The sequence below is a fragment of the Mustela nigripes genome, chromosome 2 (assembly GCF_022355385.1).
Source record: "Mustela nigripes isolate SB6536 chromosome 2, MUSNIG.SB6536, whole genome shotgun sequence".
NCBI classification, from domain to species: domain Eukaryota; kingdom Metazoa; phylum Chordata; class Mammalia; order Carnivora; family Mustelidae; genus Mustela; species Mustela nigripes.
The window spans coordinates 60,364,021-60,391,337 of record NC_081558.1 but is presented as its reverse complement, the minus strand read 5'-3'; the positions used below and the strand labels follow the sequence as shown (position 1 = coordinate 60,391,337).

Here is a 27,317-nt window from a genome sequence, read left to right as displayed (position 1 = left end):
AGCCCTAACATTTATTTCTGATGCCTTGCACCCAGCACGGGTGTCCAAAGAGAAGGATTACTTTCTGGATTCAGCTGAAACCCTCTGGGCAAAAAACACCTCCATATTTGCTCACTTCCTTGAATTCTCATTTTTGCATAGTTTTCAGCTTTGAAGATTTCTCATTTTCTTTGGTGGTTTTTAAGAGATTATAAGTTAACGTATATAACCCACCATACTTATGCATTTTTAGGTTACAGTATGACCAAAGTTCAGTGACACTCTCATGGACAAGTCTCCCAGATCCAAGCTGACAGTTCTGAGCCACAGCGTGAACTCGTGACTGAATCAGCAGTCCCCTGCCCCTCTGAGAAGTCTACATTTAACCAATGCGAATAGCTTTGAACTCTCAAAATTTCAGATACCTGTCTCTTATGTGTTTTTCATTAATGGGTTTAGTCAATTTATATTTAATTACCCAAAATCATGAACTTCAAGTTTACTTACTCTCTGGGCCAGATAACAGCAATTCATCTCTTCAGCATTTATTGCACTAAATGCTTTACCTGTGACCGTTAGGGTTTGGGAACTCTATAATTCTAATTAGGGCCTAGTTACCAGCTGATTTTTTTTTTATTATGTTCAATTAGCTGACATATAACACATCATTAGTTTTTGATGTAGCGTTCAACGATTCATTAGTTGCATATAACACCCAGTGCTCATCACCACACGTGCCCTCCTTAATACCCAGCACCAGGTTACCCCCTCCCCCCCCCCCCCTCTTCTGTAACCCTCAGTTTGGTTCCCAGAGTCCCGAGTCTCTCACGGTTTGTCTCCCTCTCTGACTTCTCCTCATTCAGTTTTCCCTCCCTTCCCCTGTGGTCCTTTCACGATTCCTTATGTTCCACGTAAGAGTGAAACCATATGATAATTGTGTTTCTCTGCTTGACTTATTTCACCCAGTTTATTTAAAGTGTAAATCTTATTGCCAATCCAGTTACATTGGCTGAGGGGAAAACAAAAACAATGCATTTTCACCCTGCTTGTACATGGCTTCCTGCAGCGAGGCCACACAAGTAGAAAGAGAAATAACATCTATGTAATAAATGCATTCTTCATCTTGACTCTCAGTAAATCACCTGCATTTCTTCAGCAGATGAAGATGAAGAATTTGTCCCATAACTCTTTCTATAATAAAACACTTAATAAGATAAAAATCAGTTTAAAATCAAAGTGTCTACCCATAAAATAATGCAAAATAGTATTGCATCATTTTGCGTGATGATCCCTGTTTGAAGAAGCTGAGTGTTATCTTGCATTTAATAAATATTTAATGTCTATTAATAGACATTTGAGTTCTCCCAACATTAAAAAACAAAATCTCTTGTCAGCCCACCTAGGAGCTGATAGGGATTTAGTCATTTATTCAGTACTAATTTAAAGGGTGGCCACTATGTGCAAAGGCACTATGTTCCAGCATTAGGGACTTGGAAATGAACAAAACCAGACACAGGTTCATGGACTTCCTGGCCTAGGAAGGGAATAAGCAAATTACTGTGTGATTCCAGCTAGGGTGAATACTGAAAGGGAAAGATGTAGTGCTGTGAGTGAGTCCTCATTTAGACTATGAGGGCGAGGGGTGTGACATTTCAGTTCCCCTAAAAGGATGATGGGAGCTAATCAGACAAAGGCAGATTGGGCAGCGAGGAAGGCAGGAGGAAGAAAAATATATCCCAGAGAAGGCCAGATGTAGGCAAGGTTGCTCCTTCCTTATTTCTCTTTCTTCTTCATTTTTCCCTTCTTTTCATTTCAATTTCCATCTTGAACAATAAAACATAAAGGCAAAGGGAAGAAGAGTACTGAACTATCACAATTGTCCCTGCATTGGGGGCTTTCTAAATACTGGTCCCTAGTGAGACCTTGGGATCCAGGGATGAAGGTGCCATCTACTGCAGTGTACTTCTCAAGATCTACCCCATCCAAGCTTACTTTAGAGCTGCAGATTCTAGAACCTCTGGTCAGATCTGTTCCTTTTATCTCCTCTTTTCTTGCCCTTTCTCCTGGTTATGACTCCATCCTGCTCTGTAGAAGTACCAGTGCTCTGGCTTTCTAGGCTACCACCTGATGATTCTCCTAACTATAGCTTTGCTTCTTCGTTAGCTACACACTCCAGTTCTGCTAAGCATCCAGATCCTCCCTCCTGCCAGTTCCCATCCTTGTTTGTAAAACTGAGACAGTTTTGGCAAACCTGTTCCTTTTGCAGGTAAGGAAACCTAAGTGACTTCTCTTCTGGATTGCCTCTGTCCTAGGTATTTTTTTTTTTTCCAGGAGAAAATCAGCCAAATTTAATCTGTATCTCAAATTATTCCAGCACCATTTGTGCGGAGTTGTTCCCCCGCCCCCGTTTTGTACCTTTGTGGAGTATCACATGACCATAGGAGTGTGGTTCCATTTCTGGATTCACTGTTCTCCACTGATCAGTTTGTTGGTTTTTATGACAACCCTCCATGTAGTAATAATAACTTACTATGAAGTAAGTTTAGAAAGCAGATAATGTACACTCTCCAAATTGGTTCTTCTTTTTCAAAATTGCTTTGACTCTTCCAGGTTCTTTGCATTTCCAGAAAAATTTTAGAATCCTCTCGTCCAGTTCTACAAAAACACTCTCTGGGAGTTTGAATGGGATTATGTGGAATCCACAGACCCATTTGGGGAGAATTAACATCTCAGCAGATCTCAGCATCTCCCAGTTCATATTACATGGTATAACTTTCCATTTACCTGGTTCTTCTTTAATTTCTCTCAGCAGCAATTTATAGGTTTTAGTGTAAAAGACTTGAACATCTGTCAAACTTTTACTATTACATCCTTTTTGATCTGGTTATTAAAAAAATGTTTTAAGCTTATTTTCTAATTAGTTGCTGCTAGCATATAAAAATACAATTCAAGGTTTCCTGAGCTGAGGGGTTCAAAGAACAGCCAAGACAGTAACCCCCTAGGAAGCAAATACTTCTAGAATTTTATTCTACCTTTTTGATCCCTGCAGCCTATGACTGAAGGTCCTTTTACACCTAACAAAGTCTCTGACCCTCCTTTAACCTCTAACACAAACTGACTTTAGAAAAACCTAGGTTAGACTCTTAGTTTTACCAACTGTGTAAACTTTAGACTGTTACTTTTCATCTCTGCTCATCAGTTTTCTCATCTATCAATAAGGCTACCAATACCTAACATTCAGGACTGTCGTGAGGATTAAAAGGAATGCTCTGACATGTGCTAAGTCTCCATCACTAGTAATTCCCTTCTGTTCTTCTTCTTCCTCTTTTTTTTTTTTTTTCATTTATTTGCGAGAGAGAAAGAGAACACAAGCAGGGGGAGCAGCAGGAAGAGGTAGAAGCAGGCTCCCTGCTGAACAAGGAGCCAAATGTGGGACTCAATCCCAAGACTCTGGGATCATGACCTGAGCCTAAGGCAACTGCTTAGCAGACTGAGCCACCTAGGTGTCCCCCTTCTGTTATTCTTCTGTGGGCACCACTAACTGGTTGCTGCTCTGCAGAGGGACCATTACTCTCAGCTCAGGAAAGTAGAGAGATGCTGTGATCATTGCACCCTGTTGCTCTTTACAGTAAAAGAACTAACCACCAAAGAGACATGAGGCCAAAAATTAAATGTAATGAGGTAGAATCAGAATACCCCTATCACAAAAATGGGGAAAGAAGTTGCTTGCCCTTTTCCATTCATTGCAGGAATCTTCTTAGGGATCCTGGGCATTAAGAACCTTAAAAAGCCAGTTTTAGCTCCAACACTTATTTGTGGACCCAGAGCTGACAGAGGAGACGATTTCTCCCTCAGGAGCCCTCATGTTCCAGGCCTTGTGAAGTATAGGAATATATCCCAAGAACCAGTCTCTACATATGTCTAAAAGATGGTTGTAATCTAACCTGAGAAGCTAGAGGATAAGTTTAAGCAATGCTCACGTTTGAAGCATGTCTCAACTAACTTGGAAAAAGTAGACAATGTTCTAGCATCCAAAGCAGCATTAGCCCACCACGAATGGGCTCCAGACAGGGCTACTTAGAACCCCTTCTCAGCAAGGTAGTTTTCCCCATTTGATTGGCTTTTAAACCATTCTGTATATCAGTCTAGCAGTTTGGGTCTTATTTCCATCTTTCCATGCCTAATGCTTTAAAAATTATTATTAGCAGTTAATCTATAGATATTTATTAAGCATTTAAAGTGTTCCAACTACTGTGCTGGAACCTAGGGGGCACAGCATTGGCAAAATGCACACAAATTCTGATTCATTGGGGCTCACAGCATTGTGGGAGAATGTGACAATGCTTATATGATCACAGAAATGCAAGGAGAGCCAAGGACTGGAAAAGGTGCTCATGACAAAGACATGAGCACCTATAGGAGGCACACCTGGTCTGGACTGGAGGTAAGGTAGCCTCCCCTAACTAACATGTAAGCTGAGAACTAACATTTGAGTAAGTGTTAACAAGACAAAGTGGATGCGCAGTGAGTAAAAGAAATTTCAGGTAGAGAAACAGCATGTGCAAAGGCCCTGAGAAGAGAGAAACTTGGCCTAAGTAAAGAACCCAGAGGTAAGGGTCTTTGGAGCTAGAGAAAGGGAAGAAAAGTGGGAAGGGATGAGGATGGAGGGTAGCAAGGGTCTGATCTGGTCTTCGTCGGAAAGATCAGACCTGTAACTCAGTAACTATTTGCTGAGCACCTTCACTGTTCAGGTCCTGTTCTAGGCTCTAAGAGTTCTCCAAAACAAAAAGCAGAGTCTCATGTGCTTCTACTCCAGGGGTGTGTGTGTGGGGAGGGTATTCCTAATGGTGACTGCAGTGGCCCAGGCTCAGGGTGAGGATGGGGAGGTGCAGGAGTGAGAAGGAAATGAGTTTGAGAGATAGCTCATGTGTCTTCTGATGGAAACTTTCTGTGGTCCACGAGGCTCCCCTGATGCATATTCTCATATCTTTAACATTTTCTGTGCCATTGCATTTCATGGTATATAACTATACATTCAGTTGTCTATTTTCTTAGTATTTTATCTTCCCACTCTTTTCCCTTGAATAAGGCTCCATGAAGCCAGGGTCCCTGTCTCCTGCTCCTTGCAATGTCCCTCAGCACCTGGCACAGTGCCTGGTACTCATAGATTTAGTTAATAACTGCTAGTGGGAGGAATGCATTGGCTCTTGGGAAATGAGGAATGGATCAAGGACAAATCCCCAGTTCCAGATTACTATCTGGGGGGAAGGGTGGTACCATTTAGGAGGTTAGAGGACAGTAGTGAAGGACCATGGGAGGATGAGATGAAGACGACAGATCTGGGCTTGTATAGTTTGGGCTTGGGGTGCCTTTATAGTGGTGTGCCAGGGGAGCTGGCCAGAGCTCAGGTATCTGGCTGTACATGGATGGTATTTGGGGCTGGAAGGAGCACACCAAAGACAAATTATAACGTGATGGGAGAAGAGAGTGAGCCTTGTGGAGAAAAATTCAAAATTCCCCCAAAGGGTCCATAGAACATCAAGTTAAGAGTTGAAAAGAAAGGTCTGATAGCCCAGCATATGAGGGGGCTAAAAATGTAAAGCCTTGGAAAGGTTCTAGAGATACAAGCCTCATTTAGACAAAGCATTGTTCAGCATGAAGACAATTGAGTTCAGCAGGAACAAAGCAGATGATGCTATATTCATTCTTGGAACTACAAACAAACTGTTCTTCAAAGAAAGATCAGAAATGACTACAGAATGCTTTTTAAATATTTTGAATTCTCATTTGAGAGCAGGAACAAGTGGCCTAGAGAAAGCAAACTTTAGTTCAGCATCATCTGGGCTGTGTAAGCTATACACCACCATGAGGATTCCTAGGGATACTGCCTGAAGTGTGAATTGCTTTTGGAATCACCATAAAGGCATCAGAAAGCTCTGCCCCCCCTACCCCCGCTCAGCAGGGAGTCTGCTTCTCCTTCTCCCTCTGCCCCTCCCTCTACTCATGCTCTCTTTCTCAAATAAATAAATAAAATCTTTTTTTTAAAAAAAGGTATCAGAGAATATTATGCTGTTTTTAATTCAAAGGCAGCACTAGACCCTGCTACCTGAAAGCAGAGCGTTCCTTAGGAAAACTTTCATAAGCCAAAATGACGTAAAGCAAAGAAGCAGTTACCATTAACTTACATGGAAAATTCCTTGAGCATTCCCAGAACCCAAAAATTACCTTGTAGGCCTTTCTGATGCTTTAAGGCACATCTTGCTTATGGATGCACAAAATAAATCAAGGTAAAGCACCGACGTTCACAGAGGTTTGGCTGCTTGACCTCCTGAGTGTGGTTCCTGGGGAAGAAGCTTGGTGGCGCCAGTCTCCCCGCGGGGATGCCTGAGGAGCACTGCCTCTTGCGATGGCTCACTGGAAAACACACACCAAATGTTGATTCACTTCTTGCCTTTTTTCATAAAAAGGAAAATCCTTTTCAGATTTTTTGGGGTACCAAAAACAGGAACAGTCTCCTTCGTTGAAGTGAAATGTCATAATATGAACTTTCAAAAAGGAAGGGACACCTGGATTTAGGAATTTGTTGGTAAGGAAAGAATTGAAAAAGCTTGTCTTTTATAGCAGCAGGACTGAGGCTATGAGATAATTAAGAAAAGAGGTTTGGGGCACCTGGGTGGTTCATTTGGTTAAGCAGCCAACTCTTGATTTCAACTCAGGTCTTGATCTAAGGGTCCTGGGATTGAGCCCTGTGTCAGGAACTCTGCTCAGAGGGGAGTCTGCTTGAGGATTCACTCCCTCTCTCTCTTTCTGCCTCTGCCCCTCCCCCGATCATGTTCTCTCTCTCTCAAATAAGTAAAATAAAACCTTTAAAATAAATAAATAAATAAGAAAGCATCCCAAGAATAACATTAACTTTCTTTTTTTTTTTTTTAAGATTTTATTTATTTATTTGACAGAGATAAATCACAAGTAGGCAGAGAGGCAGGCAGAGAGAGAGAGAGGAGGAAGCAGGCTCCCCGCTGAGCAGAGAGCCCGATGCGGGACTCGATCCCAGGACCCTGAGATCATGACCTGAGCCGAAGGCAGCGGCTTAACCACTGAGCCACCCAGGCGCCCCTAACATTAACTTTCTTTAACTAAAATTTTCTACCTGGGGCATATGAGTGTCTCAGTCGGTTAAGCTGCCAACTCTGGACTTCGACTCAGGTCACGATCTCAGAGATGTGAGGTAGAACCCCACATCAGCATCCATACTCAATGGGGAGGGAGTCTGCTGGTCTCCCTCTGCCCTACCCCCCCCACCCAGGCTCGCTTGCTCTCTCTAAAATTAAAAAGAGAGAGAGAGAGAGAGAGAGAGAGAAAGAGATAAAAGAAAATAGAAGAGGATTTTATTTATTCTAAAGAATTGTAGCAGGGTGCCTGGGTAGCTTAGTGGGTTAAGCGCCCTACTGTTGGTTTCAGATCAGGTTATGAACTCAAGGTCTTAAGATCAAGCCACTTGCCAGGTTCAGCATTCAGCATGTAGTCTCCTTGATATTCCCTCTTTCCCTCTGCCCCTTCCCCAGTGCATGCATTCTCTCACTCTCTCAAATGTATGAAGAAATCTTTAAAAAAAAAAAAAAAATGGTGGCGCCTGGGTGGCTTAGTGAATTAAAGCCTCTGCCTTCAGCTCGGGTCATGATCTCAGGGTCCTGGGATCGAGCCCCACATTGTGTTCTCTGATCAGCAGGGAGCCTGCTTCCTCCTCTCTCTCTCTCTGCCTGCCTCTCTGCCTACTTGAGATCTCTGTCTGTCAAATAAATAAAATCTTAAAAAAAAAAAAAAATGAACTGTACTAGGGAGCCCAACTCCCCAGTCAAGTAACTTCCAGACCCTCATCCAAATGAAACCACACAAAGACATCTGCATTTTCAAGGACTGTGTATCCCTCAGGGGATTTGTTCAAGCTGAGGAGTGAGATTCTCATGCCAACCTCTAAAATGAGATCCCTTGACAGACATGTAGGAGTGGCCTTGTAAATTCAGAAAGTGTAACAAATTCCAAATAAGCTGAGTAACTTTAGAAAGTCTCTTTGCCAGCTGTGCCTTTCAGATGCAGTGATAAAACACTAAAACTTTTTTTAAAGCTTCCAATAAATTTAGCTTATGTCTCTAACTTTGAGAAAAATGATACACCATCCAGTAGATAAGCTGTCTTGGGCATTATGTTTTATCAAATAGAAGCGATTTGCTTCTTGCCTTTTATAAACTTCCTATGATTTCAAGTGTCCTTTATTTATTTAAAAGTTGCCTTCAGGGAACCAAAACTTGTATATTCTCATATAAATAAAGTGTGTGTGTGCATGTGTGTGTGTCCTAGGTTTATTTGGTCTTTATATCCCCACCAACTTATAATTCTGTCAACTTGCGAGTGAGAAAAAGGGTAGCCTTCATTAAGCAAAAATTTGTAAGAGAGATGGAGCCTGGCAGAGGAGGGTAAAGCAGAGTTGTGAAGGAGTGAGTCATTTTTAGGAGCAGCCCCGCTGGCATGGCTGAAGCATGAGGTACATTAGCAGGGGTAGTGGGGAAGTTGGTGAACGATGTGGGAAATTTTAGGAATGTGTAGAGCATTGCAGAGTTTGACATGATGCAAAGTGTGGGGGTGTCTGAGGGTGGGTTTCCCTGTCTATCTGGAGAAACACTATTGTTCTCCTCTTGCCTTGCTTCCAAGGATTCACCAAGAAGGGATTGAAAACTGCTTGGGGATCACTTTAAGAACTTACTCAGAACTCTTCCTACTTAAGTCAGTAAGAGTTTTCCTTGCCTGTGCCCCTGTGGCTAAAACTAAGAGAAATCTAATCTCCACAGTAAAAGCAAACAAACAAAATAAAACAAAGCTGAAACATCGCACTACATGGTGGAACTGGGCAAAAGGAGTCTCCACTGCCTTTGTATGATTGCATATGTCCAGGAAAGGCATGCACACAAGTGTCCATATTAGCTTCATTTGTAATACCCCCAAACTGGAATGAGCATAGTAATTGTAGTGTATTCATCTACTGAAATACTATACAGCAATGAAAAAGAAGGAACCACAGACACATGCAACAGCATGGATGAATAGACATGTTGTTGAGCCAAAGAAGCCAGACACAGTTGGACACATACTCTATGATTCCATTTATGTAGAGTTCCAGAATGGTCAAACTGATCTATAATGATATAAATCAAGATAGTGATTGCCCTTGAGGGTAGAAAGGGCTACTGAATGGGACAGGATACAAGGGAGCATCCTGGAGTGATTAAAATGTCCTGTATGTTGACTAAGTGTTGGTCTTACAGGTGTACACATACATAAACATTCATTGAGTATGACACTTCATTTTAGTACACTTTGTTATATGTAAGCCCTGTTGCCCTAAAATAAATTTTTAAAAATTAATTGAAACATTTGCTCTGGCTCTGCCACTTAGCTGTGTGGCTACTGGCCAGTTACCAAGCATCTGTGAGCATCATTCTCCTCATCTGAAAAAAATGGAAATTAATGATACTGAGCTCATAAGTTTTAGTGATGGATTAGAGAAAGGATTATAGGTACCTTCCGTGGTGTCTGTCACATGGTTAGGAGGTGCCCTGTGAGAAGAACTTTAACTTCTTTTACCTCATGGTCTGAAGTCCAGAGCCCCAAGCTCTGCTGGCTACAGCTTGGATGGGCAGATAGGAGACCATGCTGAGTTCCTGCAGGAGTGCTGGAAGGTGGCATTTCCTGTGACAAGGACATCCCTTTGAATCATACTCATAAAAGCATTCCAACTATTCTTTTCATTGCAGTAGAGGATTTTCTAAGCAGGAATGGAGAAAATTAGAAACTTTTAGATAAGGCCTATGAGTGGTTTTTGTGGGAAGTGAAAACCAAACAAATTCACTGGCTGATTTGGGGAGAAAAAGAGTCATTCTCTGAGAATAATGCTAGAATGTGACCTTGTAACCCTGAAAAACAACCACACAACTTGGAAAACCATATACAATAATAAACTTTTGAAAGCTAAAGAAAAAGAAAACAATTCTCAAAAGCACCCAGAGAGAAATAAGACATTTCTTACAGGGAAAGGTCTATTCGGGTCACAACAGATTTCTCCTCAGAAGCCATTGAGGTCAGAAGGAAATGGCACAACATTTTTCAAGTGCTGAAAGAAAAACACTGTCCACTACAGATTCTATATCTGAGGAAGCTATCCTCTGGGAAAGAAAGAGAAGTCAAGAGTCTGAGATGAAGAAAAATGAAAAGAACATGTAGTTAGCAGATATATCCTTAAAGACTGGCTGAACGATGTTTTTTAGCTAGCAAGGATATGAGTAATAGGAGAAGGCGTCTTGGAGCATTGGGCAAAAAGCAGCAGCAATGGAGAAAGCAGACATGTGGGTACACACCGTGGACATCTCTATAATTCACTTGTGATGAGAGGAACAAAAATTATAACACCATCTGAGATTTAAGACAATGATATTTAAAAGTGGGAAAGGCAGGGGGGGCCTAGATATAACTAAGGTTTCCATGCCTCAGTTGAAGTGGGAAAATGTTCATACCAGTAGACTATGACAAGGAACATATGTATGCTATGTGACCGAGAGCAATCCCACAAATACTCTACAGTGAGATATTCTCAAAAACCTCATGACTAATTCAAGATAGAACCCTAATGGTAGGGGGTGCCTGACGGTTCAGGTCCTGATCCCAGGGTCCTGAGAAGAGCCCCTTGTTGCAAGTGGCTCCCTGCTCAGCAGGAAGTCAGCTTCTCCTCTCCATCTGCCCCTCCCCCTGCTCGTGCTCAGGCACTCTCTCTCTATCTCTCAAATAAATATTCATAGCAGCAATGTCCACAATAGCCAAAATGTGGAAAGAGCCGAGATGCCTTTCAACAAGAGAATGGATAAGGAAGATGTGGTCCATATACGCTATGGAGTATTATGCCTCCATCAGAAAGGATGAATACCCAACTTTTGTATCAACATGGATGGAACTGGAAGAGATTATGCTGAGTGAAATAAGTCAAGCAGAGAGTCAATGATCACGTGGTTTCACTTAATTGCAGAACATAAGGCATAACATGGAGGATATTAGGAGAAGGAAAGGAAAAGCGAAGGGGGTGGAATCAGAGAGGGAGATGAACCATGAGAGACTGTGGACTCTGAGAAACAAACAGTTTTAGAGGGGAAGGTGGTGAGAGGATGGGTGAGCCTGGTGATGGGTATTAAGGAGGGCACGGATTCCAAGGAGCACTGGGTGCTATATGCAGACAATGAATCTTGGAACACTGCATCAAAAACTAATGATGTACTGAATGGTGACTAACGTAACACAATAAACAAACAAACAAATAAATAAATAACATCTAAAATAAAAGAACAAAGAAAACCCTAAAGGTTGCACACAAGAAGGCCAGAAAGGAAAAAACAAAGGATCGAGAATCAAAAGTAGCAGTAGCCGAAGGAATTGCCAAAGCATTTGCAAAATCAGGAAATTCTCTTACTGGATGTTTGGAAAGTTCTGCACCTGCCCAGCTGAGCCCCAGTACAGACTCCAGGATGGTGATTTACTCTCTCAAAGGCCTACTCACAACAATGTGTTCCACAAGGACACAGAAGGAATAGATGTGGTTCCCTAAGTGACCTGAGCTACTCTTAACTTAGTAGCCACCTTAAAGCAAAGTTAAAGAATTTGCTTCTCACTATGTGGACTCTGCCTTTCAAAGGATGAAGGGTTTCAACCCCTCCCCAGCACAGAACGGAGCGCAGCTAAACCCACTGCAGGTTCCTGTTCACAGGGCCTGGGACAGGAGGTTGGGCCCACTCAAAGGGTCATCAAGGTGGAGCCTGCTGTTCTGGAGGCCACATGCCAGGACACAGAAGCATGACTTGGCTTCCCTGGCCAAGTTCAAAGGCCTATCCCCTGCCTTACAATCGGGACCTCTGGTGTTGTGGAAAGAAAATGCTTGGCCCTGTGGTCAGACACATCGGGGTTACCCTGGCTCAGCCCCGCCCAGCTCTGTCCCCCAGCCCACCATCCAGCAGACAGAACTAATGCAGGCTTGGGGAAGTGTCCGGAGTAGTAGTAACAGAGACCAGTGCATACTGCAGTGGTCTCAGGTGAATATTCATGAGGCCAGGTTCAGAAAGGTGACATGGAGACATGGATGGCTGTCATTCCTGGAAGCCTGCACCCAGAAGAAAGATCATAGCAGCAAGTGCATTTCAGAGGGGGCACTGGGGCTGGCTGACATTCACAGCTCTCTAGGGTGGAAACAAGGGAAGCCAACCCCATGCCCTGAGTCCAGGATGAAAACTAGGGACTGTTGGGGAATTCATAAAGGACCACAAGGCATTATTGATGAACCCTCCTCATGCCATTGCTGCATAGATGACAACGGAACCCCAGCTACTGGTGTTGGACTTCCGGCAAGGGTGTGATTGTTCCTCTGCAGGGGGCCCCACGGAGGAAGCAGGGCAGGTGATCCAGTGTGGCCATGACCAGGAGGTGATGGGGCTGAGTTGGGTCTCGTTCTGATGCTGGCCCTGCCTGCCCTTGGGTGAGGGTCCAAACCTTACCCTCCTCTATGGTCAGATGACTGTAACAGTGATCCTGGCCTTATGGAGCTGTGACCAGGTTCGGCGAGAAGCACGTGCCAGGGCTTAACCCACAGCTGGCGCCTAGTGAGCACCAACAAATGTGAGCTATTATTGCCCTTGCTGGAGGGTCAGCTGGGCCCGCAGATCAAGGAAACTGAGAGGACTTACGGAAATGTCTGCTTCAAGATGAGCATTTCATTCCATCAGCGCTGGTTTGGTTGACATCCGGCAGGTTGGGAAACTGCATGCTCAATCAGAACAGGCTCAGAACTTGGCACATGACTAGAAAACAAGCCAAAGCACACCAGTCAACCCAGCTATGAGCTGCAGGACAGGGCAGGGCAGGGTGGGGGGCACTCTGATACCTGAAAATCAGCAGTTTTACCCTCCTATAACCTGAATGTTGGCCATTTCCATTCATTCATTCATTCATTCAATAATTTCCAGGTGCCATGCACACAGGGGAGACACAGCCCCAAACAGGATGAGTTCCTGCCTGTCAAGATCTCAGAGTCTCGTCTGGAGACTAGGGAGATAGGAAAGCCCCACTGTAACCCTTCAGAATTGTAGCCCATGTTTGGAGAGCACCTAAAGGCAGTGCAAAGGCCCTGGGGGTGTGAGCCAGGGAATCTGGAACACAGAGTGGAGAGTGTCACCAAGGCTGGAGCCTGTTTTGCAACAGTAGGGAGAGGCTGGGTTGGGGCTGCTAGGGAGAATAGGGCCCTGCCCCAAGACCTTCTCAGTCCTATAAAGGAGTTTATGGTTATCTTGAGAACAAAGGACAGATGTTAGATGCAGAGGCAGACACGGCTCCAATTCCTGTTTGGGGAGGATGCCTCTGGATGTGTGTGGAGAGGGATGCACCCAGAGGCAGGAAGATAGGCTATAGCAGTCATTGATGGCTGGGGTAGGAACCTAGATTCAGTGGTGGCCATGGGAATGGAAAAGCACAGATAACTTTCAGAGAGACTAGGCATGTGGACACTGGGAACAAGGAGTAGGGGTCAAAAGTGATGCTGAGATTTCAGTTCAGCGCCTGGATTGATGCTGGTGTCATTTCCAGGGTGACAACACAGAAGGAACAACTACTCCCAGGGAGTGTGATGTGTGAGTGTGGGGCCATCATCCTCCCAGGGTAGATGTCCAGGAGAGGACCTGGGAAGAGGGATAGGCATCAGCACCTTAGTGCCTGACTCCAAAAGTGGACTCTAGCTCTTTCAGAAGAATGTTTAGCACTTCAATTTAGAAGCAGTTTGCTTGCTTTATGTTATTTTAACCTCTCAGCCATCCATAAAATACATGGAGCCAATATTCCATTTTTGTAACTGAAGAAATTAATGCTTGTAGAGATTGTGAAAACATGGTCTCTTCTTGTTGATAGTCTTTGAAAGTCATCTTTGGAATTAGTAGCTCTCCATGCAAGTTTTTTTTTTTAAATCATATTATTGAAATATAGTTGACATACAACATTATATTAGTTTCAGGTGTACAGCATAGTGAATTGACAATTCTATATATTATGCAGTGCTCATCACGGTAAGTGTAGTCACCATCTGTCACCATGCAGTGTTAATTACAATATTCCTTTTTTTAAAGATTTTATTTATTTATTGGACAGAAAGAGAGAGAGAGAGAGAGAACAAGCAGGGGGAGTGGAGAGGGAGAAGCATACCCTGCTTAACAGGGAGCCCGACGTGGGATTCGATCCCACAAGCGTGAGATCAGGACCTGAGCTGAAGGCAGATGCTGAGTTGACTGAGCCACCCAGGCGCCCCTAGTTAGAGCATTCTGGATTATATTCCCTGTGCTGTACTTTTCATTTCTCTGACTCCATGCTGGTTTTTAAGACGCTGAGATGCTCTCCTGGGCTTGAGACGGGGGTGTATTCACAGAGTAGAAAAATTTGGGTTCTAGATTTAGAGTACGCCAAAATGCTGGAAGCGATCATTAGATTTGTCTGTGGCTCGTAAAACATTGACTCAAACAAGAGCCAAAAACAAACAAATGAAGCTAATAGAGGATGTGAGACTTACAGAATTCTTTTTCTGAGGTTTGGGGGGAATGTATTATCATCATCATAGAGCTTTTAGACATTAATTCTGAGGGAGACGTCTCTCCTTGGAGTACATTTCTGTGCTTATTGTATTGTAATGGCCTTGGCAATGGATTGTTTATGCAGAATTGCATTTGCTTCCCTGAAACCGCTTTCTACAGATTTCTCTTTTCTTCTCTAAAATTATATACAGGACCTTCAGGCCAAGATATGCATGAATGTGCGAGAGACCGTGAATCCGTTTCCATGGGACAAGGTCAAGGAAATAGATTCCTCTATATAGTAATACATAATTGCTTCTCTCCATGGTTTTGTTTTTGACCTTGGAGAAATCGTTTTCAGGAGCTTAGTAATAAGTAACTAGTGGGTGTTGGTTGGACCTGAAAATCACTCTATGATTCAAATAGCTGCATTCAAAATTTCACCCCAAAAAGTCAACATATTCAATTTTGTACTGCTCAGACTTTTGTCGTGCTTGGAGAGCTTTGATACCTGGTACAAAATCCCTGACCTTTCTGGGGCTCCCCTATGATGCATTCCTCAAGAGCACCCAGAGGTCTGGCCCATGAGCAGCTTGTGGACCGATGCTCTGCACAGAAATCTGCCGATTTGGTGGCAGGCAGTGATTGTGTTCACGTGGCACATGCACGTGGATGTGGAAGGCTGGGTAACTCCCCGAGACTGCTGGGGAAAGAGGAAGCAAAGGGGCCTGCCTTTCCTGAAGTCCACAGAGAGAGCTCTCTCTTCCTGTTGGCCAGCCAGACTTTCTGCTGAAGGATGGATTCATCCCCAAGAGCAAGTCAACAGGCTGGGGTTTCACGTTTGGGAAGCAAAACCTAACTCAGATGACCAGCCTCATTCGCTTTTAACTCATGATCTGACAAACCTGCTCACATATGCACTTCTCTACCCAGAGCCATTTCAGAATAAAAGGCCCAAAGGGGACATCTTCTGTGGCACAGATATCTGTCCTTTCTTTCCCCAGTGGAGTGTCCCACTTCCATTCAGTGTGTTTCCTGGATGCATATCTGTCAAGGACACACAGTGTTGAGTTGTCTTCGAATGTGGTGGGGCTGGGGAGCCTTCAGGAGTACCACAGAAGCTCCGTCCTCAGATGCTCCAGTGGGCCCAGGTGGGTGTTCAGGAAGAAGTGAAGAAGATTCTTTTGCTTTCTTTCAGCTGTTGTTTCTCAGGTGTAGAGCACAGGAAGACAGAGATAGGAGCTTTGTGTGTAGTTACCGCCTCCCCTCCCCAGTGCCTGTCACTACAGCTGCCCAGGGCACGGTGGGTTCTCACATGGGTTTTGGAATCCTCTTCACCTTCACTTCAGCCAGGCCCCTAGGGATCCCCAGTGATAGAGAACCCAACCCGAGCTGGCTTAAAGAAAAGGAATCAGGGGGCCTGGGTGCCTCAGTTGGTTAAGCATCTGCCTTGACTCAGGTCATGCTCTCAGGGTCCTGGAATTGAGCCCCAAGTCAGCCTCCCTGCTTAGCGGGGGTCTGCTTTTCCCCCTCCCTCGCACCCTCCCTCTTTCTTTTTTTCTTTTGTTCTTTAAGTATTTTATTTATTTATGTATTGAGAGAGAAGGAGAGAGACAGAGAGCATGAGCAGAGGGAGAGGCAGGAAGGGGAACATAGTAGCTTGTGTAATTAAAGAAGTTCAAGGGTAGCCTGCCTTCAGGAACTGCTGGACTCAAGAGTTCAAACTGTGTTTTCAGGACTCGCAGTGTCAAGGTGACAGCCTGCCTCTAGCCTTCCCTTCCATCAGTCACACGTCGTCACAACCCACTCCATTCTCAAGGGCAACACTAGTCCCAGGTGTGCCTCACAGTGACCTGCCTCAGGATCATCTGCCCCTCCCTGACCTAATCACGACAACTGGGAGGAGGGGAGACACCAGAAGAAAGCAAGACCCACTATTACTGCTGAGAGTAAGGTGGAGTCCCCCAGAGTGAGAGCTGGCAGTGGGGAGAGGCGGGTCCCCGAGTATTTGGGAAGAGGAGGAGTGGGCTCCCAGGCCTTGAACACAAGATTTCCCAAACTGACCTCAAACCTCCTCCAAACCTGACTAGCGCAGCCCTGTTACTGTCCTTCCCAGTGCTAGAGCCTGACTCCCTGTTCCTTACCTCCTCCTGCAAAGACTTGTCAGGCCTAGGGCTGGGAACAGATCGTGGCATCCTCCCTCCCTGAGCAGAGACGGTGGGTCAGCATCCAGCCGATGCCTATACAGGGGTGCTGCTCTGAGAACCCCCAACTAAGGTGGGACCGGCAATCTCCCAGGGAGGACCATCCCATCCAGCTTAGAGCCAACCAGAGTTAATCACATTTCCATATCCCCAGAGCCAGAAATCAGGCCCTGAGCAGAGGGCAGGATTCTGGGGGGTGACCCCATCCCATGCCTTCAGACTCAGAGAATCCAGTCTTGCACAGAGCTAGTCAGAGGAGAGACCTCCCCAAGCCCCCTGCCTGTGCGTCTCCAGGCTCAGGAGTTTCTGAGAAATGTGTAGGCAGGGGCTGTGGTACTCCTCCAGTCATGGTTACAACTGCCACACACACACATTCACACTCATAAAACACACAGCCAGGAAACTCGTACTTACACATGTGAACCCAGACATGCACTCACGCATATACACACACAGAAGCAGACACACATACACATACAGATGCATAGGGGTATATTCACAGGTACACACGCACTACAATACCCTCTCTGCCTCTGCCCTGCCCTGCAGACTCTCTCCCTCTCCACGTTTCCCATTTTTTCCCACATACTCAGTATGCTGTCACCGACTGTCTCCACCACACACTACACAACCTCTCTTCCCTCTTGTCCCTCCTCTCCCCTTCTTCCTCCCCTTCCTCCCTCTCCTACTTGCCCTCTTCTCCTTGCCTTCCTCATCCTTTCTTTCACAAACATACAAAACATAGGCAGTGTCTGTCTCTCTGCTTCACTCCCGTGCACACACCCTGTTTCACTCCCATGCACACAGGCTGTACAACATAACACCTCCCCACTTTTCCCCTTTCCCCCTCCAGCACACACACACACACACATACACACACACCCTCCAACCCCAACCCCTCACACTGTGACCACCAACACTTCAAAGGTTGGCCTCTAGCAGTTTCCTCAGATTTTCCTCCTTTGGATACACCCCAAATGGCAGCCAGACCCTAAACTTATTATGTTCCAGCTTCAAAAGTAGGACTTGTGCTCACAGTGTCCCTCAGAAAAGAAAACTGTGGTCAGCGAAGGGAAGTGATCCAAGCACAACCACAGAGTGACAGAGATGGGCATGAGGTCCAGCTCTCCAGACCCCTAGGCTCGTACTCCCCACATCTCTCTTCTGACTTCAGGGATACCCCCCCCCACCCCCGTCCTACATGTTCACTGTGTAGAAGGGAGACACCATGAGGTGGAGTTCAAATCCAGCCTATGACAAAGGAGACGGGATAAATAATGCGGAGATCTCCATTTGCAAATGACTTTGAGGCCTTAAGTCCAGCTACCCTGGGACAAAACCACCATCTAAATGACGAAATGAGAAAAATCAAAGATGGGTCTGCTTCAGCTCTTGGCCACAAGGGTGGCCGTCCCAGGCCAGAATTTGTGCATGACCCCATGCCAAGGATGGCATAGAGGGATGTCAGGACCAGCGCCTTGAGAGCTGCAGTGAGAGAGAAAACGGGATCCATCTCCGAGCAGTGGGACCGAGAGCATAGACAAGGAGGAAGCAACACCTTTGAAATGACAAAAACTTTCTCTGCCAGGCAAAATGACAACTGTAAGGAAAATCTGGGCACTCCGAGATGCAGCATCTGTGCCACCTGGCACGGCCCCTGGTTTACTGTTTGGGGCAAGTGAAACGCCCCACCCCTCTTCCTAACTCCTTGCTATCTGCATCAGTGTGTCTTGGTATCAACAGCCCTGCCAGCACCCGGAAAAAAGGCTCATCGGTTGCCATGGAGGCTTTCAGCTTCTTCAGACGTTGAGCCTAGAATCACTGCCTTTGCAAATAGATCCCATAACCAACAACAACAAGCTTGTGTAGATGGAAAATTACTCTTCTCCATCATAGCCAACATTAAGAGCTTACTCGGTACTAAACGACTATTGTGGCACTCAGTTCCCCTGATGACAACTCCGTAAAGCAGGCATACTGCATCCCTTTTACTGACACAGAGGCTAGGGTGAGAGGTCAAGGAACCTGCTTATGATCTCAGAGCTAGCAAGTGGAGGAGCCAGGGTTCATAGCCGGGCAGACCAACTCTGCAGTGGGCACCCTTATCCTCTGCACTGTGATGCTCTCAAGGATTCAAAAAAAGTAGATTTTTTTAAAGAATGGGTTCAGAGGTACTTGATTGAATCCTGATCAGTGGTTTCAATTTTGGTGAGCACTTTAAAATTCTGATCAAAATTCTACTGCCATTTTTCAAAGAGCTGGAGCAAACAATCCTAAAATTTGTATGGAATCAGAAGAGACCCCGAATTGCTAAGGAAACGTTGAAAAAGAAAAAAAACTGGGAGCATCACGTTGCCTGATTTCAAGCTTTACTACAAAGCTGTGATCACCAAGATAGCCTGATGCTGGCATAAAAGCAGACACAGAGACTAGTGGAACAGAGTAGAGAGCCCAGATATGGACCCTCAACTCTATGGTCAAATAATCTTCGACAAAGCAGGAGAAAATATACAGTGGAAAAAAGACAGTCTCTCCAAAAAATGGTATTGGGAAAATTGGACAGCTATATGTAAAAGAATGAAACTCGACCATTTTCTTCCACCATACACAAACATAAACTCGAAATGTATAAAAGACCTCAGCGTGAGGCAGGAATCCATCAGAATCCTAGAGGAGAACATAGGCAGTAGCCTCTTTGACATCGGCCACAGCGATTTCTTTCAAGATATGTCTCCAAAGGCAAAGGAAACAAAAGTGAAAATGAGTTTTGGGGACTTCATCAAGATCAAAAACTTCTGCACAGCAAAGGAAACAGTCAATAAAACAAAGAGGCAACCCACAGAATGGGAGGAGATATTCTCAAATGACAATACAGACAAAGGGCTGATATCCAGGATCTATAAAAAAACTCCTCAAACTCCACACACAGAAAACAGATAATCATGTCAAAAAATGGGCAGAAGATATAAACAGACACTTCTCCAATGAAGACATACAAATGGCTAACAGACACATGAAAAAATGTTCATCATCACTAGCCATCAGGGAAATTCAAATCGAAACCACATTGAGATACCACCTTACACCAGTTAGAATGGCCAAAATTAACAAGACAGGAAACAACATGTGTTGGAGAAGATGTGGAGAAAAGGGGAACCCTCTTAAACTGTTGGTGGGAATGCAGGTTGGTGTAGCTACTTTGGAAAATAGTGTGGAGATTAATTAAGAAATTAAAAACAGAGCTTCCCTATGAGCCTGCAATTGCACTGATGGGTATTTACCCCAAAGATACAGATGTAGTGAAAAGAAGGGCCATCTGTATCTCAATGTTCATAGCAGCAATGGTCATGGTTCCCAAACTGTGGAAAGAACCAAGATGCCCTTCAATGGACGAATGGATAAAGAAGATATGGTCCATATATACAGTGGAGTACTACACCTCCATCAGGAAGGGTGAATACCCAACTTTTGTATCAACATGGACGGGATTGGAAGAGATTGTACTGAGTGAATTAAGTCCAGCAGAGAGAGTAAATTATCATATGGTTTCACTTACTTGTGGAGCATAAGGAATAACACGGAGGACACGGGGAGATGCAGAGGAAAAGGGAGTTGGGGGAAATCAGAGTGGGAGATTAACAATGAGAGACTGTGGACACTGAGAAACAATCTGAGAGTTTTGGAGGGGTGAGGGTGGGAGGTTGTGAGCCTGGTGGTGGGTATTAAGGAGGGCACATATTGCATGGAGCACTGGGTGTGGTGCATAAACAATGGATCCTGAAACACTGAAAACAAATTCAAAAAATTAATTGAAAAAAAAAAGCCCCTTCTAAAGTCATTTATTCCATGTATTCAAGGCTTCTCTTGAGAGACATTTTTGGCTACATACAGATGGAATAGATCTTTCTACTCAAAGTTCTTAAGTTTACCATGTTGGTTAATGCTAAAATAAAATCCACCCCTCCCCCAACACCACCTACACTTTTTGGGGAGGCTCCCACTCTAGAGGTGGGAACTGGTAGCAAATGTGCTCAATTTCCATCCCTAAAGGAAGGGTCCCACAGTGTGGCACTGTGAGCTCAGAGCCTCCTGAGTTCCTCTGTAGGCAGAAATCTGCAGGGTCCTGGGGATGCCACAGAACCCACCTGAACCCCTTATGCTCAAAGAGCTTGGACAAATGGAAAGGGTTTGGGGATCTTCTCTTGAGAACATGGATCGCAGATGTGGTTTCCATTTTTGTGAGAAATAGCCACTGATTTTTGCATGAAAAGAAGTGGATGAGGCATGTGCCTTTTCAAACTTTGTGTTTAGATGAAGGAGAACCCATTTCTAATGCAGTACATGCCACAAAAGTGTAAGCAGGATTTTGAATATGTGCATTTGTCTGAAGGAGTGGGACCCCTCAGCAGAGGGTGTGATTAGTTGGCAATGGGCAAAAAAGAACCAATTCCTTCCTTTCCTCCTTAACACCCTGAGTTTATCTGTAGGCCCTTTTCTGGGTGAGTGGGGTGTACAATGTGGGATGGACTCTGGTTAGCAGAGTGACCTGGGTTCTCATGAATATTATGAGTTGCACACTCATATTCACACACAGACTACAGCTAGTGAAATGACTTGCACAATATTCTGCCTACCACTCCACAGTAAAAGGGTATACGCATTCTTGCCTAGGTCCTTTAGAGAGAAGTGTTCCCAATTCTCTCCTATCAGATGACTGCTCCCTTCTTGTGTGTGTGTGAGAGAGAGAGAGAGAAAGAGAGAGAGCAAGCACTTGCATGCAGGAATTGTGAGTCAAAATGTCACATTTTATTTAGCACCAGAATGAGATCTTATCTGAAAAATCTGTGCTGGTTTTGGACAGAAAGCAGACTGGTCCAACTGAAACCTAGTCCTTGGAATTGCACTGGGCCATTGGGCAGGTTTTTAAATAGAACCTTTCTGTTTCTGATGAGCACCTGAATTTGTCCTTCCATACTTAGAAGGGAGGAGAACTTGCAGCTGAGGAGGAAGGACTTTGCAGGGTGCCCATTTGCAGTAAGTGCTGGGGTTATAAAATAAATGTTCTGTGATAGTGCCTTCATACTTTGTGTGACCTGAGAAAAACATTTACTGTGTTTATTAGTAATAGCACTGGCAGACACTAATACCTAAGCACTAAAATATGCAAAGTATTGTAATTGGTTTATTATAAGCATGATCTCTTTTGATCCTTTCAACAAGTGTGGGGTGGGGATAATGCCCATTGTACAAATGAGGGGACATTTCCTCCACAAAGTTTTATTAAGTGGGGCAGCATGAAGTGAACGGGAGTCCCTCTCCCTGTCCCACATGATGGGTATTTCTCAGCCTGGTTATGTGACGTTTCACAACCATTGGTCACCTCCCTTCTAGAGCTGATAATAGAACCAGGCGGTGTCACTGTACTATGCCTTCACTTTGGGATTGCTCTCTGCCTGGAGCCCTGTGTCTTCCTAAGAAGGATTCCTGACCCATGCTCTGGCTCTGGTCTTCTCCAGCATGAGGACACAGAGTACAAATTTGAGGACTCCAGTCCCTGTGTCCTGGCATTTAATTCTGTCTCAGGATATTTGAACTAGGTCTGGGTAGAAGAACTTGGCAGAAAAAACACCACTGTTTCTGGCACTTTCAATCATTAAGCAATGGACTTGTGTTTTATTTCATACTTACTGTTATTGATTATTTACTATACTTCTTTATTTATAGGCTGCCTGGTTGTTGTGATTTATGTTTTCCAACAGAACTGGGTCATTTTTGTCCCATGCAGTGCCTAAGTTTTCAGCATTCTGCATATGAATGTTTGTTCAAATGTTAAGAGCTGAATTTTAAAGGACATTTTGAATTATTGGTTTTATTTAAAAAAATATGGGGGGGGGGATATTTCTTCTCTCCTTATCAACAGCTTTGCAGAAACAGGCCGGATTTCATTCTTCTGCTGAGAAAACGGAAACCTGGTGCATTGAGAGTATACTGGTAGTGGCTGCCTTTCTAACAGACATCCCACCTCTCTGAGTCTGTGGCTGGACTCCTAAATTTATTCCTGCAGGGAGTGGGAAAGTCACAGCTGAATGTAAGGACATTGACTTAATCCAAGCTACCCTACGTACAGGGTTTTTGGATAGCAACTGATGAGTCATAGATGTTCTCGGGGATTTCATTGGTTAAGTATGAACTTTTCACAGAACAGCCACAATGTGGTAACTGTCCATCACCCAGAAGGGGCCTTTGATTTCTCAGGATGCTAAAGTTAAGAACTAAATCCTTAGGTCTTTTATTTATTTAATGGTTTTATAATCTAAGGCATAAATGCACATACTTCAAAATGTCAATTAATTCTCTTGATTTATAGCAAAAAAAAAAAAAAAACCCACTCCACTCTACTTTTTAAATATAACCATTTTCAACTTTTAACTTTCTTTTGATATTTATCTCCCAATTTCTAACTAGCTTGTTTCTTGCTTTCATTGCTTTTCTTTCTTTTTTTTTTTTTTTAGATTTTATCTCTTCAACTTTTTTTTTTTTTAAGATTTTATTTATTTATTTGACAGAGAGAAATCACAAGTACACTGAGAGGCAGGCAGAGAGAGAGACAGGGAAGCAGGCTCCCTACTGAGCAGAGAGCCCGATGCGGGACTCGATCCCAGGACCCTGAGATCATGACCTGAGCCGAAGGCAGCGGCTTAACCCACTGAGCCACCCAGGCGCCCTCTTCAACTTTTTATACTGCGGAAGGTTTTATTGTCTTATAGCTCCAAGTTCCCAACACACACATGCCCATTCCCTCTATTCTTCCAGTTATTTATAACATAGCCTTTGCTAGATCAGTTTTTAGTGTTTTACTGTTGTGACTATCAAAAACTAAAAATAAAAATTTTTAAAAAGCTATAAATACAGCTTTGTGGTGTTGGTACTGAGTGGTCCAAAGCCATGCTGATGTTTGGTCCTTTGTATGTGACTCCAAAAGTTGATAGGATCTTCTCTGGTCTCAGTGGGATAAAATTTCACCGTGATATGCTTTCATTTGTGTCTTTTTTCTTCCATTGTAATGAACTCCTAGAGAACAATTTCACTCTAGAAACACGGCTCTTTCAAACTCTGGAAATTTTCTTGAATGATTTCTTTGGTTATTTTTGTTCTTACATGTTCTTTGTACCTTCTGGAGCATGGATATGGGACCTCACACCTTAATTTTCTAGTTTTCCTTTTCTCCTGAATTCTGTCTGTCCTTTTGTTCTATTTTTTGGAAGGTATCCTCAACTTTTATCTTGCATTCTATCTACTAAGTCTAAAATTTCCCCAATAATTTTTTTAAACTTCTGTTATTTTTATTTCTCTGTTCCTTTTGGAATATGTTGCAGCTCTTTAATAGCTGCAATGTATTCCATTATTAATATGTTTTGAAGTATTTTTCTCTTTTGAGTTTCTTTATTCTGTTTGTTTTTGACATCTGTCTTTGATGATAGACACTCTGCTCAAGCAGTCAATGACCCAGGACTGTTAGTTCATCTGAAGAGCAATGGGCTGAGTGGGTCTTGTTGGCTGGTGGGCTTTCACCTAAAATGATCTGACTGGATGATTTTAATGGGGAAACTGTCAGTAGGTTTTTTCCTTTGGAATTGGTCAGTTTCTTCAGAGAGGAATGTTCCAGTCTCTCACTGGGGAAGTAAGTCTGAGAAGTAGTTAGGGTTGCCTAGGGCAGAGAGGGCGAAGGTCAGACCCAGTATTCAGCATGCAGGCTTTCACTTGATTCTTCTGTTTTCCGTGGGTGTCCCTGACCGTGATCTGCTTAGAGCCCTGGTCTCAGATTTCTGCTCCAGCTTTTCTAGGAATAAAACTTGAGTCTTCTACTGAAATGGATGAGGGCAGTTACCTGAATTGAACAGAGTGTAAAATAATAGGGGACTTAAGGGCTTAACTGCCTTATCCATCTGCATTCTCACTTCTGAAGGTACCTGATGCTTCTAATTCCTGAACCTTGCTGGAGCTCTGATGTCTGACCTAGGCTTCCACTGCAGCATCAGCGTCCAGCTTTTCTGAGCTGCTGAGTCATTTCCTTACACTTCATCTGCTTTCCAGCTTCCCAGATATTATCACTGTGGCTTCTGTTTGTTATCTGTATTTTAATAGTATGTGGGAGAGAACAGAGGTAAAGTCATGGGTTTAATTTACCTTGTTCAGCTGGAAGCCTGATCCTTGACTCCTGCCCCTGCTGATGGGATTTGGCCCACATGAGGACCCATCTAGAAATGTGCCACACCAGTCTCAGGCACGGGTGGTGGCAGTAGCATGAGGTGTCATTTGTCTCTGGAGCCAGAGGGTAGCCTCTGACAACTCATGGAAGGGCATGGTCATGGTCAACCTAGAGGAGGGCAGTGCTGGGGGTGGTCTGACTGGGACTTCAGCAAGGGCTTGCAAACTTATTTGACCCACACTAAGAAGTTCAATTTAGGGGCACCTGGGTGGCTCATGATCGCAGTGTCCTGGGATTGAGCCCTGCATTGAGCCCTGCATCGAGCTCTCTGCTCAGCAGTGAGCCTGCTTTCCTTCCTCTCTCTCTGCCTGCCTGTCTGCCTACTTGTGATCTCTGTCCGTCAAATGAATAAATAAAATATTTAAAAAAAGAAAAAAGAAGTTTAATGTAGGGGTGTTTGAGTGGCTCATTTGGTTAAGCTCTTGATCTCAGCTCAGGTCTTGATCTCAGGGTCATGAGTTCAAGCCCCATGTTGGGCTCCATGCTGGGTGTGGAGCCCACTTCAAAAAAAGAATAGAAAAAAGAGTGTCTGGGGGCTCAGTTGGTTAAGTGTCCACCTTCCGTTCAGGTCATGATCCCAGGGTCCTGGGCTCCCAGGAAGCCTGCTTCTCCCTCAAATCAATCAATAAATAAAATCTTTTTTTTTTTAAAGGGGGGAAAAGAAAAAGAAGTTCTGTTTATAAAAACTCACTATCTAAGAGGCAGATATATGCCCTTCTGTATATAAAACTCCTGTACAGAAAAGCAGAAGTCTGGTAAAACAATACTTTACCTTTGCCACAGACAGAGCACACAGCTATTTCTATTCTGTTTTACCTTTTTCTTTTTTTGATGATCATCTTGACCCACTAATGGGTCCCAGTGAGAAGTATACAAAGCTCTAGTCACCTGAGGTCGCACCTGCAACATTATTAATATGATTGTCCTCTTCTTGCTTAAAACTCCTCAGAGGTCTCTGTCAGCCCTGAGCATCCCATTCAAGGCCCTGCTCCAGGCAATCGCACCCTCACACAGCCTAGGTGCTTCCCTTAGCAGTAACTCCAGCGCACCTTGGGCGCCCAGCCCCACCCCCTTCCTGACAGAGCTTTCTCTGCTGAGCACCCTTCCCCCTACTGCCTGTACCTAGGATGGTTCCACACACCCTGAAGACCCGAGTGAGATATTGGAGCACCTGCGAAGCTTCCCCCAGCGTTCACACAGAATCCCAGATCTCGTGGGGTCACAGTTTGTATCATAAAGCTAAACTATGGTCATAGAACAGTTAGAAAATTAGGAAAACACCAAGGAAAAAAACACTGTCAGATGTATCCCACCACCTGAAAATAATTGCAATGAGGGTCCTGGCGTTCATCCTTTCCAGTTTTCCTCAGCCATAGTTGCTCTGGGTTTTCCTGCTTTGATATAAAAGTGAGTTATTAATGTAGGAGTTATCTAGTAATAAATGTCAAATACTTTTATGTAAAAAAAATTCTTCTCATATGTAATGCTTTTGGTATACCCTTGCAAAGATTACTTATCTATGAAGCAGTATTCTACTATTTGATATTTAGTTAGTGTTTTTGACTTAGTGTGAAGAACTGCCTTCACATCCACGTCATTGACATAAGTAAGTACTTTGGCTGGATTCTACATACATACTTACTGCCAAGTCCTTCTCCAAAGGGAACAAACCAGTTCCGATTCCCATGTGCAGTGGGCATGGCTTTTGGACTATAGGCTGTCCACGTCTAGTTATTTGTGGCCATTTTTCAAAATTTCTCTGGTAATTTTAAGTTTTAGTAGGATTGTATGTATCGGTCATTTCCTTTATGGTTCTATCTTTTAAGATCATGATTAGAACGGACTTCCAGAACCCTAAACTTAGACTGCTTCTGCTTAATTACAAAGCCACCGCAAAACAAACAAACAAACAAACAAAATAAAACTCTATTCCCCATTTCCATGTGAAAAAATGAACAAAAGTGGAATTCTTCTGTTCACCTTTGATACATAAACTTTTAGAGGTATAGATGAAATAATCCAATATCTACTCATAAAATAAATGTAATTATACATGCTTACCTTTAAAATCATTTGTTGTATAAAATCATGTATTAATTAAAGATTTGCCTTTTCTTCTCTCACATGACTAAGGGGTTTTTCTGAAACCCTTTGAGTCTTTGCTGCCAGCATTCTCTTCAGAACTGCTCAGTCACACAACATGGTTTCCCCCCATGTCTGTCGCAT

The 27,317-nt window shown here is 43.9% G+C and overlaps 1 protein-coding gene across 2 annotated transcripts in view; it reads left to right on the top strand.

Moving 5' to 3' along the window:
- The window catches only part of MYRIP (myosin VIIA and Rab interacting protein), a 396,334-nt gene that overhangs the window by 223,442 nt on the left and 145,575 nt on the right, over positions 1–27,317 (top strand). The window lies entirely within an intron of this gene.